This window comes from Cuculus canorus, chromosome 24, assembly GCF_017976375.1.
Source record: "Cuculus canorus isolate bCucCan1 chromosome 24, bCucCan1.pri, whole genome shotgun sequence".
Lineage (NCBI taxonomy): Eukaryota > Metazoa > Chordata > Aves > Cuculiformes > Cuculidae > Cuculus > Cuculus canorus.
The window spans coordinates 4062241-4077971 of record NC_071424.1 but is presented as its reverse complement, the minus strand read 5'-3'; positions in this window follow the sequence as shown (position 1 = coordinate 4077971).

Genomic DNA, 15731 nt, shown 5'->3' with positions numbered 1-15731 from the left:
GCACGCAAATAGTTTTGGCCTGGGAGGAGAAGAAGAAGGAGCCGCCTGGGGAGGAGAGAGGAGGGGGAGGGATGCCAAAAATGAAGCCCCACCCTCCTCTTCCCGCCCCCAGCTTTGGGGTGTAGGGGGGTGCGAACCCCACTGTCCTTGAGTGGTGGTCTTGGTGTCCTCCCCTATAGACAACTGGTCTCCTGGGGGGCTCAGCCCCTGCACCCCAGCACTGAGCCCCCCACCCCAGCAGGGGCTCTCCTGGCTTGGAACAGCCCTGGGGGCTTTCTTGGGAGCAGGGTGTTGATGGGGGGCACGGGGTGTCAGTGGGGGGCATGGGGTGTCAATAGGGGTCAATGGGGGGCATGGGGTGTCAATAAGGGTTGATGGGGGGCACGGGGTGTCAGTGGGGGGCATGGGGTGTCAATAGGGGTCAATGGTGGGCATGGGGTGTCAACAGATGTTGATGGGGGACATGGGGGGGGGTCAGTGGGGACTATGCAGTGACAATGGGGGTCAACAGGTGCCATGGGTGTCAATAGGGGTTGATGGGGGGCATGGGGTGTCAGTGGGGATGGATGGGCGGCCAGGGGGTGTCAGTGGGGGTCATGCAGTGCCAATGGGGGTCATGGGGTGTCATTAGGGGTAGAAGGGGTCATGCAGTGTCAATGGGGGTTATGCAGTGTCAGTGGGGGTCTATGGGGGTCATGCAGGGTTGATGGGGGTCACAGGGTGTCACTGGGGGTCGATGGGGTCATGGGGTGTCACTGGGGGGCATGGGTGTCAATGGGGGTAATGCAGTGTTGATATGAGTCCATGGGGGGCCCATGGGATGTCAGTGGGGGTCACAGGGTGTTTTGCACCAACAGAGAAGAACAGGGCATGCAAGGACCCAGCAGCTGGGGGCTGCCCAGCCACCCTCAGCCTCAGCAAAAGCAAGCGTCCAACGCAGTTGGGATGCACCCGCTGCCCCAGTCCCCTACACCTTCCCGCACGTGGCAGAGGGAAACTGAGGCTGCCAGCTCCTGCAACCGGTCCCCGTGCCACCGAGCCCCTTTCCTGCCACCCCAGGACCCCACAGCCCTGATCCTGCTCTCACCAGTTGATTCACCCCCCCTCCTCACTTGGCAGCAGGACCAAATACCAGGAGCCACAACCTCCATCCCTGTCCCCCAGTCCTACACCCAAGCCCTTCGGCCAGCGCGTCCCAGCCCGGGGCTGGCACGGGAATGCTGCACCACCTGGAGCAGGGAAAGCCCCAGGTGAGGACAAGGTGGCTCTCGCAGGATTTTTCAGCCCCAGGTGAGCACTTGCAGCTCCCTGAAGCCCAGCTGCCTCCTGCCAGTGCATCACTCCCAGTCCACCGCTTCGCCTCTCACCACCTCTATCCTTGCACCATCACCCAAACTCTCCCCTAGTCCCACGCACAAGCTTTCCCGCTGCACCTCCAAACCGGGGTGATGCTCCAGCCACCATCCCGTCCAACCAGGGGTCACCCACCACCAGCAGAAGCTGCCGGTGGGAAGGAGTCCCCCCACCCGCTGAAGCCCACTCAGTCCATAAGGAACCTTTCCACCATCAACCCAACCCTGCAGGGCTGGGCAATATAACACTGGTGGGAAAGGACCGTATCCTCAGAGCATCTTCTGGACAGCACAACTGCTCTAGTTCCTCACTTTAATTAAAACTTGCCTGCTGTAAAAACAATATCGGAAGGGGAATTAAAAAAAAAAAGAAAAGCATGATGCTTTTCTCATTTATTTCCCTCCTGTCCTCTTTTCTCGCAAACAAACACACAGGTTTCAGGAATAAACCTTGCCCTAAATAGTGATTTTTTTTTCCACTAGGAAATGGACAGGTCCCCTGGCAGAACAAAGGGAAAAAAAATTAGTGCAATTCCTCCGGGGGGAGATGTGAATTCAGGTCCATCAGGATTAGCTGCGTTTTCAGCACAGGACAAATTTAGAAGCCTTTATCTCAGGGCAACAGAAGGGGGAAAGAGAAGATCATAAGGAAAAAAAAAACAACTTGCTGGTGTTAAAAGCAAATGAAGGTTTCACAACAGGAGCTCAAAGAAAGCCCCCAAGGAATCAAAGACCAAAACATCATGGATGGATCAGGTGCTTTGATCAGAGGCACAAGCAGCATCTCAACTGAGGGCCACCACGGTGTGCACATGCTGGTGCCCTCACCAGTCCCACCAGCTGGACACGGCTGGGATGGGCACCACATCTCCCAGTCTGGCCCAAACCAGGTTCCCCATACGCCCGTCCTCCCTCGACACGAGGGATGCACTAAATAAACCCATTGCATGAAACAAACAGGGGGCTGGCCTGGTTTCTCCCACCCAGGAGAACGAGGAGCAGCGAGATGAAGACTCTCGAAGTCTGCTTCCCATCCCAGGGCAGGAGGCAGCTCCTTCCCCAGGGTGGAGTGGTGGACACCACATCCAGCCTGTGCTCGGGGATGAACATCTCAGTTCAGGGGTGCACCTCTGCCTCCCTGTACCCTGGTGAAGGTGTTGACCCTACGTCTCCAGATCCTCCCTGGATGGAGCTGGGATGGATGAAACCCTCCTTATCCCCCAACCCTGGGAGGGCAGTTCTAGTTCCCTGTGGCTGGGACACGACAGCTCTGTCCCAGTGGTGGGCACAAAGAGGGACCCTCAGCATCCTTCACCCAAGGTTTGCCACCCTAGGTGGTTTCTAAGAGAATAAAAGTGCATTTCTCCATCGCTCTCAGCTGCACTCAACGCAGCTATGACCACGCTGAACCCCCATTACGCCACCCACTCTTCATGTCCTGACTCTGAACGGGGCCTCCACGCTGCTCCCAACCCACAGAGATGTTTATTGACTGGTTTAGACCCCAAAATACCGTGGGGAGCTGCAAACAGGCTGCAGGTGAGCGAGCAACCCTTGGCCATGAGGATGCTCACAGGTCCATGGAGCAGGATGGCCACCTCGCTGTGCCAGCGCTCACTTCCCAAAGCCCCAATAAGATAGAGAGGAGTTAAAAATAAGAGCGTTTCCTTCCTTACCCCCTACTTTAAGCCACGTGATAAGTAAAAACGGGGAGTTTCTGCCTCCTGGAGATGAAGCGGCTGCAGAGAGGCAGCTGGTGAGTCAGTCCAGCAGCAGTCATCCCATCCCTAAGGCACAGCCTCAGTCTCTGGCAGGGATGGAGCCACATTCCTTTCACATGTTGAAATTGCTCCTTTGCGGGCAACTGCTCAAAGTCTAGGGCCACCTCCCTTCCCAGGCCCCCAGCCTTGTCCACAGGGTGCTCCTCCGGTAAAAGCTCCCCTCTACCTGCATACCCTTTCCATGATGGCCCTTGGCAACAAGCTCTTCCCGATGCAGGATGTCCAAACCATGCTGCGACCCTCCAACAGGTCAGCGAGGATCAGAGCTGGACAGGAGCCCAACTGGAGCTAAAATCTGTCCAGATGCTTCGGAAGCAAATCTATCAGTGATGGAGAGGATGGTGAGCAGGGACGCTGGCTGGGGCGGCAGCACCCCAACACCCTGCCAGGTCCCCGTCTGCGTCTTGCATTGGTCTCCTCCGGCTTTCCAAATCAAGGCTGGGAACTCAAGGGTGAAGCCACTTGGAAGAAGAAAGGCAAAAAATAACTATAGCCTCCTTTGTTCAAGGAGGAGGAGGAAGGGAGACACTTGGTCCCTTGTGTGCGAGCAGAGAAGAGAGCAGGAAGGCTTCTGCCAAGGGACACGAATAAAAGGGGGATTCTTTGGCCAGGAGGCAGCTTTGCCCCCTCATCTCGCTGGCTCTGGGCATGCCCTGACCCCGTTGCTGCCCACAGATGCGATGCAAAGGCTCTCCAGGCTCTCCATGGCGCTTTTCATGCTGCTGTGCCATCCTCCCAGCCCAGCCAGAGGCTGAGCTGGACCAGGATCAACCCCAGGCTACAGCTATCAAAAAAAGGGGTTGTTTCAACCTTTTCTCTCCTTCCGGGTGAGGTTCAGAGCCCAGAGTAACTACCACTGGGAAAAAAACCAACCCCATCACTCATTTGGTGTGCAAGATGCTGTGTGCATCCCCAGTGACGCAAATCTGCTTTGCTTGAGCCACCAACCCGAACCTTCTCAAAGGCAACTCAAGGTCTGCCAGGGCAGGGCTGAAACCCCCTCGGGCAATTTCATTAAGTGGCAGAAGCGAGGGCTGGTTCCCTCCTGCCTGTCCCATCTGTGCCTTCGCTCACGCCTGGCCGTCTCCAACTGTGGCTGTGCCAATGGTCTCACGGGAGCAGCCCCGGTCCCCCAAAATAGCTCTCAGACTGGATGACTTTGGCCCACATCCTCAAAGGTATGAAGACTCCGGGTTATCTTGGAGAACCTGAGCCTCCACCCCTGAGCGGGTAGCAGGAGACGGCCTGAGAAGAAGACACCGGTGCACACGTGGCTTAGACTTACCCTCCCCGTGCACGGGAGGATGCCCACACGTTGGTCTTACCCTGGCGAGAAGGCGAGCAGGATGCCACAGGAAAATAGGGCAAAAATAGAGCAATTCCTCAAGTCCCACACTTGCTCCTCACCCACTCTCCTGCTCCGATATCCAAGGCCACAGGTGGGTGCATCCTGCCTTGAGGATGGGCAGGGTGAGCAGCAGGAGCTGAGAAGACGGGAAGGACCCTCCTGCTGCCACCCACCCACCCTTCCTCCCCAAGAAAGGTTAAGTGATGCTCGCGTTGAAGACACTTTGTACTTGGATTTAAAAATACAGCTGATGTCCCAGCGGCTCAGCTCCGTGCGAGCTGCAGGTATATTTCCACACTTGAGCCAATAACCTTTCCCGAGGGAAATTTAAGCTTTTTATGATTAAAGAGGGAAAAAATAATAGTGGGGAATTAAATATAGTACAGAAGGAGAGAACAATTAGCGGTTGCCGTTAGCGACACCGGGCCAAGTTCGGGACAAACGCCACCGTTGTCTGGAGAGCAGCAGGGCTGGGGACAGCCGGGTGACACGGACACGCGCCAGGTGCCTCGGCAAGGAGGGTCCTTGGCAGATGGTCCTCGGGAGCCGGGACCCACCGTGACCCAGAGCCGCAGAGCAGCCTGCCAGGTCTGGTCACACCTCATGGGCATAAGGGTGGTTTTTTCTACCTTCACATTATCAAAACCAAATGGAAGTGTTTGCACAGGCTTGTAGCTTCCCTAATAAGCAAACAGAGGTTAATTGTGGGGTGGAGCAGGAGCTGGGGCTGCCAGCTTTACCCTCCCTGTGGGCCAGGATGAGAAGGGGTGAAGGAAGAGCCCCTTTGCCCATTTCCTATCCCTTCCGGAGCGTTGCCCAAGAGATTTGGCATCGCACAACCCTCCCTGGCTCTGCCGGCCACCCCGTTCCTTGCTCATCGCCTGCGTGCAGCTACTCCTCCACAGTTGCTCAACTGTTTTGCTCCAAATCAGCTGATTTGTGCCCACTAGAGTCATGCCCATGTGCGAGCATCACTAGCAGCTTTGCTGGCTAATCTCCAAGGGCACGCACTGATCTACATCCCCGGGCAAAGCCTCCTGTTATGTCCCTGAGCACTCCTCGCTCCTGCCCACCACGGCAGTGACCCGCACCGGATTGCCTCGCGGAGTCCCCACTGAGGGGCAGATATTCAAGAGCAGCACGCACCCCCAGAGCAAACCTGAGCACTGCTGGAATCAGATCACGCCGGCGTGTCTCGGTCCCCGAAGAAACCCAGAGGGATCCGCTGCAAACCACGCTCCAGCACAGAGAAGCCAGCAGCACAGCCTCGTCTTTCAATAGCTCTTGTGGAGATGGATTACCACGCCAAGCAGAATTTCCTCTGCCTCCAAGTGGACCACACAGGCCCTCTTGCCTGGCTTGCGGTCAACACGCAGCGATGAAGGAACAACACCTCTTATCAGGGAGCAGACGGGAAATGCACTCCAGCTACAGCCTGGGACGGGCACCGTGCCCACCTCTGGGTGCTGCTGGCAGCAGGATGGGCTCCAGAGCCATCCCGCTGCCTCCGAGCTGGGGATGCTCTGCAGGGCTGGTGTTAAACAAGGTGTAATCCTGCACCCAGTCCAGCTCCTCTTGGGGTGGTTCTGCTCCGAAGGGCACAGAGACACATGGAAATGTTGTGGAGAGAAGGGGCAGGGCACGGAGGAGCTGGCTTGTCATCAGAGAAGAGAATCATAGAATGAGTTGGGTTGGAAGGGACCTTAAAGATCATCCAGTTCCAACTGCTGCCATGGGCAGGGACACCTCCCACTGGATCAGGGGCTCCAAACCCCATCCAACCTGGCCTTGAACCCCTCCAGGGATGGGGCAGCCACCACTGCTCTGGGCACCCAGGGCCTCCCCACCCTCATCATAAAGAATTTCTTCCTGATGTCTAATATCTATCTTTCCCCCTTCAATTTAAAGCCATTCCCCCTCATCCAATCATTCCATGCCCTTGTAAAAAGTCCCTCCCCAGCTTTCCTGGAGCCCCTTTCAGCACTGGAAGCTGCTCCAAGGTCTCTCAAGAGCTTTCTCTTCTCCAGGCTGAACAACCCCAACTCTCTCAGCCTGTCCTCCAGCCCTCGGATCTTCTTCATAGCCCTCCTCTGGGCTCATTCCAACAACTCCATCTCCTTCTTATGTTGGAGATCATAGACCTATCCTACTCCAGCCTTCATTTCTCCCTGCAGAATTTCATATAAAATGGCTGATCTGAAGGTTCTTCCCTCCTCCCCGGCTTTGTGAGACAAGTTAGTGCCAAGCAGCCTAATTACAGTCTTCGCTGAGATAATCACATGCTTTCCTGCTGAATGACAGGCTGGGTTACCGTGTGGCTCAGGGCCAGGAGCAGCTGCCTCTCCGTCTGGGCCAGGCCACCACCTCCATCACACCGGTCACGTCCCCAAGGGATGGGGGGACAAGCAGATGCCGCTCCCCTCGGGCGAAGGCGTGCTGAGAACAGGAGCGTGCAGGCAGCCCTGGCTGCAGGAGCTCAGCCGCCACAGCCAGCACTTGCTGGTGGTTTTATGGGCTCCCTTCTTGCGACAAGGAAAGGAAACGCGCTGTCAGCGCAGCCGGGCTGCTGCATCAAAGGAGATGCTCAGGGGGAAGCTGGGTGATCATAGAATGGTAGAATCAGCAGGTTGGAAGAGACCTCGTGGATCATTGAGTCCAACCTTTCCTATCTGCCACTAAACCATGTCCCTGAGCCTCCAGGGATGGTGACTCCATCCCCTCCCTGGGAGCCTCTGACAGTGCCCCATGACCTCTTCTGTGAAAAAATTTGTCCTGGTGTCCAGCCTGACCCTCCCCTGGCGCAGCTTGAGGCCATTCCCCCTTGTCCTGTCCTCTGTCACTGGGGAGAAACACCATCACTCTCCTCTCTCCAACCTCCTTCCAGGCTGTGCGGTGCCCCCATCCCTGCGCTACGAGTGAGGAGTGAACTGGGCACCCGGCACAGCCCGCTGGCACCTCAAACTGGGAACCGGCTACGCTGCAGGAAACTGGGAATCTCCGTGCATGCAGCACAGCAAGGGCTGGCTCTGCAAGTGGGGTCTCTGTGCTGCTGGTGGGCTCAGAGCACCCCCAGCGCGGCAGGGACATGGGGGGACACATGTTCAATACAGTGAGGTCCCACACAGGGTTCAGCATCCTTCAACGTGGAGGAGCTCAATAGGAGCTGGAGATGTGCGCTCACAGCCTGGAGAGCCAACAGTGTCCTGGGCTGCATCCAGAGCCGTGGGACCAGCACGGAGGGAGGGGATTCTGCCCCTCTGCTCCGCTCTGGTGAGACCCCACCTGGAGCCCTGTGTCCAGCTCGGGAGTCCTCAGCACAGGGAGGACGTGGAGCTGTTGGAGCGAGTCCAGAGGAGGTGATTTGAGGGCTGGAGAACCTCCTGGACAGGCTGAGAGAGTTGGGGTTGTTCAGCCTGGAGAAGAGAAGGCTGTGAGGAGAACTTAGAGCAGCTTCCAGTGATGAAAGGGGCTCCAGGAAAGCTGGGGAGGGGCTCTGGGTCAGGGATTGCAAGGAGAGGACAAGGGGGAACAGTTTTGAGCTGAAACAGGGGAGATTGAGATGATATCTTGGGCAGAAACGTTTTCCTGTGAAGGTGGAGAGGCCCTGGCCCAGGTTGCCCAGAGCAGTGGTGGCTGCCCCATCCCTGGAGGGGTTCCAGGCCAGGTTGGATGGGGCTTGGAGCCCCTGATCCAGTGGGAGGTGTCCCTGCCCATGGCAGGGGGGCGGCACTGGATGGGCTTTGGGGTCCCTTCCAACCCAATCCATGATACAGGCAGTGTGCATGGAGGTGAGCGTGGAGAGCGGGGCTGTGTACACCCCCAGCTAAACTCAGCCCAGCACAGCAGCAAACCCTCAGCAGGAGCACAGGATGTGACCTGCTCCAAGGCAGAGCGTACAGGGACAACCCCAAAGGCAGCCAGCACACAATTCACCAGCCCAGGCTGCAAACCATATTTTTCCTTTCATCCCAGGAGAGCTCTGCGTTCCTTCTGCCTTCACACAAGCTCCACAGAGGGCAGGGGAACAGCTCTCCAGGCTCACATCCCTCTTGCACACACCCCAATACAGCAAATCCCAAATGCACCAGCTTCAAGCCCCCCTCCAAACGTGAGTACTCACAGCACAGGACCCACAGTGCTCAGGCACCCCAGACCTGCATCAATCCAGGAGGAAAGTCCCACCCCAACCCCACAGGAAATGTCCACCTGCTTTCCTCCCCCTCCTTTTAAAGGCTCCCCCACCCACCACTGCAATTAAAGGGGTAGGAGCCTGTCCCTCCCCACAGACAACTGGGTGTTGCTTGGCCATAAAATTGGGCTTTCAGCTTCTTCTCACTGCAAAGAGAGAAAGGAAAGGTGGGGTGTGCAGTACCAAATGCATTTCCACCCTGAGAGCGATGGATGTCCCACCTGAGGGACCGCACAAACCCATCCCACCACGCCAAGGGGGTGAAGAGGGGCTGGATGTGAACCCCAGCAGCAATCAGCTTTGTGGGGAATAAACCCCTGCAGAGAATCCAAAAGCTGCTGGGGAGGAAACAGCACCGGGGGGATTGATAATAACCAGCTTGAGATCTGGCCACATCCAGTTCCGAGAAGAACATTTGTTGGGTGTGATCGAGGGAGCGCCAGGCTCGGCGAGGGCAGAGGAAAGTTGGCTGCTCTGCCTGTTTCTAGCCCGGCACGGCTGTAGGCATCGGTCCAGCCCCAGCTCCCACAGCAGGATATGTGCAGAAACAGCACTGGAGGACCCGGACATCCTCACATCCCGGAGATTGGTGCTCACCTCCTTGAGATGAGTCACGTTGCTTTGCCAGGGTGGTTCGTTAGGCAGCTTCCACCAAAGACGGTGGAATGCATTGAACAAAGACCAAAAATCGCTGTTTGTTGTAGAGGGAAGAGTTAGTCACGCTTGTGCTTCACGCTGCTGAGTCACCCAGCGGCCACGGAGCCTGGGATAAGGGACTGGAGAGGGTGGGAGCCACTGTTCGCTGCCTTCACGTATGAATCAATGCCGTAAACCAGGACAATCACAAGCTGAGAAGGGAGAGGAATCATTGGGCAGAGTTTATAGCTGTTAAAGAAAAAGGAACCATAGAGCTATTTTATTTGCAGGACCAGAGCTGGCTTTAAAAATTATAGGTAACATTATATGTCGCATTTTATATACCACCAACGGACCCCAAAGTGCTTTTATACGCTGCGGCAGAGGCAGATCCTTCCTGCCTGATTCAGAACAGCAGCTGGGCCACCAATTCTGAAGGCATCAGCATCTTGGCTGTGGAAAAGCAGCCGTAACCGGGCAGCTGATGGCTTGAAAACGCACACGAGCTGTCCCAGGAGCAGCACTAGTCCAGTACTGCTAATGAACAGCCCGCAGGATGCAGTCGCTTCTTTGGGCTTTTAAACTGGGACACAAAGCATCTTCATGCTGGTAAAGTCAAGTTTTTCTTTATCATCCTTGCCACTTTACCGTCTAGCATTTCATTTTAACACCAAAGGCTCGAGTCTCCAATGACTAACGTTTCCTTTGATCAAAATCGTGGCTTTGAGGAGCAAAATGCCCCTGGGAGGGGGGCTGGGAGGGAGGTATGGGATGCACACAGCCGCTCCACAGCACCCGGCCCCGTGCAGGACACACTTGCTGGAAACACTGTGTTGGATTTCTCCAGTGAGGTCTGACCATCGGTTGTCGTTCCTCATGCCAGCTAGAACCATCTCTAAGCTCTACCAGCAGCATTCCAGGATTTCTCCAGGTCTCTGCTGCTTCATCCCATTGCACAAACCCGAGGAATCCTTCTGGGAGGGTAATGGGTGGGTGAAAAGAGAAAATACAATCACGGAATCATTAAGGTTGAAAAAGGCTTCTAAGCTCCTCCAGTCCAACCATCAGCCCAACACCGCCGTGCCTGCATAGACTCATTAAGGTTAGAAAAGACAATAGATGCCTCCATAGCCTCCATCTGCGAAGGGATTCAAATCATTCCTGAACCTAAGGCAGGAATTACATCTGCTTGTAAAAGCAGCCCTTGTGGTGGAGGCAGGAGAACCGCTCAGCCCATGACTTCCCTACCCCCACTGTCTCGGCTGCTTGCCTCCAGAGCTTGAATCACTTCTCTCATTCGAGGCAGAAGTTGGAGGATTTCCTTGAAAATAGAGTCTTTGTTTGGCAAATATTTCTCCCGTCTGGTGCGGGGCTGTGAGCGCTCTTTGTGGATGAAATGAGATGCTCTTTCTCAGCCAGCACGATACCAGCAGCAGCAGAAGAAGAAGAAGACGACTTTGGGGCCATCCGGAATGGCCAAGGAAGGGTCAATGCCTGTGTGGATGCTCTGCACAGAGGAAGGGCTCTCTATGTGTTTGACGACAGGTTGGGTTTGAAAAAATACCAGGCTACATCCTTAGCGGTTTTGAATTTGGGGCACAGCTTGTCGAGCTGTTCCGTGCTTTTAGAGCACCTGAAATAATGGGATCGTAAGCTGGAGGCGATCTCCTAGAACCTCCCAGTCGCCATCGTAATACAAATGGGTTGTAATAAAAAATAAATTAGTGTGAGTCCACAGAAGCCGGCAGAGCTCTCTCCCTCTCACAGGATCCAGATGAATATTTCATTTAACATATTCTATTCTGTTGGCTCATATCATTGTAATATCTGAGCGTCTCGCGTTTGTAATGCAGCTTTACAGCAGCTTTGTGAGACCTGGAAATCTCAGACTGGAAATTATTTCAGGCACTGGCCATCTATTTCACTCCGTGTTGGAACAGCAGAAGGAGTCCACGGCCACGGCTTTGTGGTGCTGCTGCAAGCGCAGAATAAGCAGAGCAAGCCCATGTATCTCAGGTTTCATGAAAGCACAAGACAATGCAGGAATCATAGACTCATAGCATGTTCTGAGTTGAAAGGGACCCACAAGGATCATCAAATCCAACTCCTGTCCCTGCTCAGGACACCCCAACACTCACACCGGGTGTCTGAGGGAGTTGGCCAAATGCTTCTGGAATATTGTCAGGCTTGGTGCTGTGACTGCTTCCCTGGGAGCTGTTCCAGTGCTCCACCACCCTCTGGGTGAAGGATCTTTTCTTAATGTTCATCCTAAGCCTCTCCTGGCATCTTCCTGCCATGCGTTCGGGTTCTGTCATTGGTCAGCAGAGAGAAGAGATCAGCACCGGCTCCTCCTCCCTTGATCCAGACCACGATGAGGTCTCCCCTCAGTTTCCTCCAGGCTAAACAGACCAAGTGACTTCAACAATTCCTCATACACCTTGACCTCTCAACCCTTCACCAACTTCATGTCCTCCTCTGGACACTCTCCAGTGGCTTCAGATCCTCTTTATCCTCTGGTGCCCAAAACTACCTCCAGTGCTCAAGGTGAGGCTGCACCAGTGTGGAGCAGAGTGGGACAATCCCCTCCCTTGCCCAGCTGGTGATGTCGTGCTGGATTGGATTGAGTTTCCCAGTGTCAAGGCAGTCCCACCAGCCCATCCATCTCCACAGCTGGAAGACGGCAGCACACAGAGTACTTCATAGCTGGACCATCTTCCATCCGCACATAGGAAGACAGCGAGGTTGGCAGAGGCTTTTCTATCTCACAGGGTTTGCGAGGAGCCTCACTCGCCCTAGCACCACACCAGTGTTTGTAAACAACGTGCTTAAAATACATCAAGCAGGATGTGGGAGCATCACGTGAACGTGCAGCTTCTTGTCGAGGCAACGGACCTGCCTCTGCCCTCCAAAAGTAGAGCGGTATAACTCACCAAGCTCATTTCCACCAGCCTGCCCTGAACATCGCCAAGGACAGCTCAGCGTAGGCATCTCCACTTTCCACCTACGCGGTTGGAACAGCAGAGAGACAAGGACCACGCTGACCAGGGATGCTCGGATGCTGTGGGAATGACTTGCTGCCTCTGCCAGAGCCAATTTAGCAGGCGACACCGGCTGCTTCCCAAAGAGGTGCACAAAACCCTGAAACACGCAGCTATGAAATGACTCAGCCAAGGCAAACCCTTCCTCCTAACACCTCCTAGCCTTGTGCTGGTGCTTGACACATGACCTGGCAGATGGAGATTGCTAATAATACATTCGCGTAGCGCTTTTCTTCGGGAAATCTCAGACGGTTTTACACAGAAGTCTATTTGGAGCTCAAGGCTTCTAAGGATGTGTCAAGGACAGAGGGTTTTGGTACCCAGGAAGGCAACATGAGAAGGGTTTATTGCCAGGAAAGATCTGCTAAACCAGTCTAACAAGAAAGTAATGATGGCTGTGGTTAATTTGCCATTGTTAGGGTCCAGAGTAAACACCCCAGAGATGATCAGGTAGTTCATCTCTTTCACAGCCCTGGTATCAAGTTATCCAGCAGAGTTTAGATGCTGCAGTCCCACCTTGTGATGTGCCCCAGGGACCACGAGGAGCACGAGGTGGCTGTGAGAGCATCTCATGCCATGCCAGGCCAGGAGCTCTGTTTGCTCGCAGGAAGACCGAGTTCTGGCACTGCAGCCAAAGCAGGTGCCAGGCCCTCAGGCAAATCCGGGAAGGGAACCAGCACTGGGAGCTGCTCAGAAATAGCCCCGAGCCGTGCAGAGCAATGCCTGGAGAGAGCTGGAGTACACTGCAGGCTTTGTCTCGGTCAGGTCGGCTGGGTGTGTGTTTCCTGGCATACAATTCCCAGATTAGCAGGAGCTGGGCTGCCAGCAGCAACTCAGTCCTGGCTGTGAATGAGCCGCTTGGGGCTGGGAACCGCTGCTGGGGTCAGTGGTTCAAGAACCCGGTGAGCATCTTGGGGCGGAGGAAGGGCGTGGGATGAGGTGAGGATGCAGGGATGAAGCGAGGATGCAGGGATGTGCCACCTCCTCCTGGGCACCCAAGGGAGAATGGAGGGGCAGGGAGCGCTTCTCCATCCCACAGAAAAGGACTCCCTCAACCCCTCTCCGATACCTCTAGAAGAGGTTGGCTTTAGTTTAGACCGTTGGCCAAACTGATTTCACTACCGCTTTGCTGTGGGAGGGGAACAGAGGCGGAGACTTGTCTCTTCTTACCCTAAAATAAATAACTAAAAGCCTTAAAAGCCACAGAGAATAACTAACGTGGCGAGAACATGGAAAAGCTGGAGGGTGGAAGGGTTGGGAAAGGGAAAAAAGTAATTCAAGGCAGAACTATTTAATAAAGGAAAGTGAATAATCAGAGGGAGGATTGAGAACAACTTAATCACAGCCTGGCTGGTACTGGGGTGGGGAGCAGAGACGAAGCATCGATCTCTGATCCAGGAGGGCTGCTGACGTGGGGTGGTCCATCAGGGGCTGCTTCTCGCCTCTCCCAGGAGCTGGATCTCAGGGAGGGAGGAGAAGGATGCACCTCAGAAGTGGCCAACGCAGCCTTGCTGTGTACTCCCACCACCCGAAGGGGCTCCCAGTGCTGCCTGGTGCCTCCAAACCGGCTCTTCCCTTCCATTACCTGTGGCTGTTGGGCAGTGGGGGACCCTGCGCCCCTCCAGCATCGCTTGCTATGAAAGCTGGACCCATGCTTGATTCGCATGAAGCAGGGCTGCTCCAACACCCCATTGGCCTCCAGCCCCATTTACCACCTCAGAGAAGCACAACACCAACAATTCCCCTCCAACTGCAGCTCTGGGAGCCGCGCCAGGCATGCCCTTGCCTTCATCTGCCCGTGAAAACCCGGCTTGTGGATCAGTGTCTGTTTGCAGACACCCTCTGAGACACCAAAGAGAACTTTTGGGATCAGACCCACAGCGTGGAGCTCGTGGTTGGATGGATTCAGAGGGAGGAGCATCCCTGTTCAGCTCCGGGTGCTTTCCTAAACGCTGGGAGTCCACTCCTGCCCACACATTGCAGTGTGCGGTGGCTGCAGAGAGAGCCGAGCACCAAGGGGAATAAATATCCAAGCAAACAACCTGGTAAAACTCCTGGCCCGCATGGCGCGAGACAAAGAAACCGCCTCCGCGCTCCGTTTTCCATTCTGGAGTTTCCCACCCCCTCTGTCGCAGCTACTGAAGACAAGATAACACATCTGGTCTTTGCACAAGGGGGAAGATGGGATGCTGTGAAGCGACCCCCCATGCCCACACGCCTGGCAGGCACCGAGGGTGGGTGGTGAGAGCAGGAACCCCCCCAGCATCCCCTTCCCACCTCCCAGACGTGCTTTTCCTGCGCACACAGCGAAGGAAGTCGCTTTTTCCTCTCTCCTGGGCTGTGCCTGCCTTCGGGAGGAGCGTGCTGGTGGTGTTCAGCTGCCCTCGGCTCACACCAAGGAGGAGGGATAACAGCTTGTGGGTCTGCCTCCACAGAGCCAAGCTCGGCAGCTCCCCACGCTTCCTCCACGTGGGGGTGGAGGGTTTCCATAACCAGTTCTCGGGTACCACCCGGAGTGCCTCTCAGCCCAGATTTCAAGAGGCATTTGGGAATATGGCCCTGATCCACAAGGTGCTTTGAAGGGGAGGAGCTGGTATGCAATCCCTTGTATGAATGGGGAAACTGAGGCAGGGAGTGCAGAGCCAGTCTTCTCTAAACGGGCTCATTTAATACAAACATGCTGGGTTTGGGGTTTTTTCAGAAGCCACCAGCTTGTCTAAAATGGATTTATATATCTGATTCTCTACAATGTTAAGCCTTTTGGCCCCAGGACCTTCCCCGTGATCCCGCAGTGGCTTAGTGGAGGAGACAGAAACACGGCTGTAGCCACAGAGCCCCGTGGTGGCGCATGGCACCAGGAAGGATGTCCCATGTCATTGCATCCATGGCATTTTGAGTTGACTGACCTCAACTTTTCTCGCTCCATGTGCTCTCAGCTGTGCGCATTTTCTCCCAAGTGGTTTCTCCTGCTCTGCTTTCAGAAAACCTCAGTCAGAGAAAGAAATACATCAGAGAGACGGCCACCCCGAGACTGGAATACCTTCTGAGCTTGTCCTCACAGCCGGGAACCGACCCCAGATGCTTGGCCACATCATCACAGAACTTCAGGACCTCGTAAGGAGGTCATCGCAGCGCCCCTGCCTGCAGAGATGCCACACTTGAGGACTCCCTGTGCTGAAATGCCGAGCAGCTGGGAGTCTTCTCAGCATGCTCACAGGAGCTCTGTGCTTCAGGACTCCCACCCTCATGTGACGGGTTTGCTTTCTTATCTGCTTAAGAAAAATCCCTGGGAGACCACGGAGCGCCTCCCTGAAGGAAGGGATGGGAGCCCTGTTTGAAACCGTAGAATCAAAGAGGTTGTATCACTGAGGTTGGAAAAGCTCTCTA